This window comes from Primulina huaijiensis, chromosome 15 (assembly GCF_012295235.1).
Source record: "Primulina huaijiensis isolate GDHJ02 chromosome 15, ASM1229523v2, whole genome shotgun sequence".
Lineage (NCBI taxonomy): Eukaryota > Viridiplantae > Streptophyta > Magnoliopsida > Lamiales > Gesneriaceae > Primulina > Primulina huaijiensis.
Window position 1 is genome coordinate 7,708,341 of NC_133320.1, and position 3,011 is coordinate 7,711,351.

A 3,011-nucleotide genomic window follows, 5' to 3' on the forward strand; every position below is an offset into this window, starting at 1 on the left:
CATTTCTTCGTTGTTTCTTGTCGTATAAGTTTATTCGCTCTTGTCGTGAATTTTGTTAAAAATAAATATAGTTTTTTTCCGGTAAAAATGAAAGATCAAATTTTTTAAAAAAATAATAAATAGGATCGATAAAAATGAGGAGGGAAATAGATCAATACAAAGAAAAAAAAAAGATATAGTATTTAAATTTTAGTGTTTGAATCTTAACATTTTAAAAAAAGTCTTCTTTTTGTGTGTCTGAGTCATATCCGAATCTTCAGATTTAATTGTTATTTTGCAGTACAAGTGAGTCAATTTTAAAGTGTTATGAAGTTTGAACTTGTGAGTATGATGCATACAAAGTAAAAAGCCTTAAGTGTACCCATCGAGAGAAATCTCAAATTTGAGTGAAATATTTGAGTGCGAACTTTGCTTCCTTGGATTGTGAGTATTTGTAGTGAGGACAAAAAAAGAAGAAGAAGAGAGTTTGAGTGATTTTTCATTTGAAGTGACTACTGAGATTTGGGTGAGTTATATTTATATCTTGTTATCTTTCTACTAACCTTTTTTGCAGGTACGACATGTCCGACGACCTTCAATTTCAAGAATGGGTTGGAGAGCTGGGAAAAACTTGGGAGAAGAAGTATAAGCTTTTACGTGAGAAGTATAGGCAAGTTGATGGGGATAGAAGACCGAGGAGAGTAGAAGGGAATAAAGCGTCGTACTTAAAATGAGATGATAAGAGACATGATGAGAGTCGTGGACATAAAAGTCGGGGAGAACATAATGAAATGTATGTTTTGGGGTGTTTTAAAAAGTTTGGTAAGTTTCGGGTCAAAATTTAGAGGTCCAGGGGTAGAATGATCATTTTGGGTTTCCACGGACAAAATGACCATTTTGCACCCGAGTCGAGTTTTTAGTCCTGGCAGCGCCCTGATCACAATTTAGCATGTATTTAAATGTTTATGTATCACGTATATGACCTTTTTCGTAAATTAGTATCGTAACAAAATATCCTGAGTGGATGATATTTTGTCATTGTTTAAGCCAATAAACATTAAATAATTATTAATAAAAATTTATTATTAAAGATATAATTTCTTACATATACCAACCATACATATACTCTGTGTTATACTTATTTAACAAGAAGAGGATATGATGGTGATTGGTACCTACTCTAATAAAAAAATTATTCTACGTATGTGATGTGTTTTTGTAAAGTGTATTTTTTACAAATTTTTTATATAAAAAAATTATAAATCACAACTGAATTTAGATAAGTTTCACGATTTTTAATTTTTTTTATAAAAAAAATTGAATTAGAAAATTTTGAATACATAAAATTTGTGAAATTATATTTAAAAATGACCAAGATTTGTGAAATATTTAACGTGAGAAAATATCTAATGAAACAGCTTACCCTAATTAATATAAGAAATGGCAGCTAGCAAGAGGAAAAAGTAGAGGGCAGCTAATTCAACTTTGCCCAATGAGGCGAGACTCCCAAGTGTGCTGATAGAATTAAATTGTATTGAATGAATGCTAGCTATGCGTATGCTAACATTAGTTATAAATTTGATTTATTTTCAAAATAAATTTTTCTCAAATTTCTTTTTCTTCCGTAATGAAAATATGGAAGTGACGCAATAGCTCCGTTATTAAAATATTATTAACCAAACCGAGTATCGAGTACAATACTTAACTTGTTTATGTATTATTAATCAATAAAGGCAATAACACAAGAAAGATACACAAAAGTAGTGCCTTAAAGGTAGAATGAAATTTTTAGTTTGAAAGTAATATTATAATTTTATGGTTCCCGAATTGATTTCATAATATTTCTCTAAAAAATGCTAAATGTTTCCCAAAATCCATATTTTTTTGACCATGACTGGACTTGTTCCATCAGGGGACATTTCATAGGGTTGGTTTGGGCTGTAGCCCAATCCATTTTGGTTAGCTCCTATTTGGCCCACCTCCACAGCAGAACCAACGAATGACCTGCATAAATCGTGTGCATGGAATCGTTGATTTCAACAATGAATATTAAATATAGGATATGATTTTGCTCAATTTTTACGTATATAAAAAGGAAGTGGTCCTAAATCTCTCAATATTAATTGGGAAAATTTCAAATAAATCCTCAAATCCTATTTTCATTTTGACTTTACTCCATTGCCCATCAAAAGTTAGTTTAAGATATCTATTTTATATATATATATAAATCCTCAAATCCTATTTTCATTTTGACTTTACTCTATTGTCCATCAAAAGTTAGTTTAAGATTTCTTAAATCCTATTTTCATTTTGNATTCATGGTATATAGAACAGCCCTATGCCTTTGAGTATGCTCGATAGATATAACGTCACGTACCAAAAGTTCAATGATAATTTTCAAATTTTTTAAATAAAATATTTCTTCTAAACTAACTTTTAATGAGCAATGGAGTAACTCAAAGTGAAAATTGTGTGTTATAATGCTTTCGTATAATAAATTAAACATTTTATCTTTTTGACCGGAATGTCGTCGGGTTGTACCCACCATGTTTTACAGATTTCTTCTCACAGTATAACCATATACTCGCAATATATGGTCCTTGACGTAGATCCCTTTAACATCACTTAGCACAACCCTGTATCATTTCCTACTCTAGGATGTATAGTAAAAAAATTTAATTTTGAAAATAATACGTGAGAGGGGCAGTAAGCTTTAGTTCTTTTACTCAAATATACAACATATTATTACATAGTAACCTCCTGTAGAGGATAAGCAACTTGTTTAGCTATTTGTCGTAGCTGGAATTACAACACACATAAATTGAAAATATCAAAAATTTTAGTTTAAAAGAAAATGAAGATGTTGAATGATGTTTTCATCTTCATTCTGTTATGATATATATAGAAATCGTGGTGGATTTGAAATCTAGACTTCAAACTTATGAATTGCTTCTCCAGTTATGGCCGACAACAACTTTTAGTTGGTGTACCACTTGTCTGTCATGTTGTAGAAGTTTAGTGTTTTATCCTCC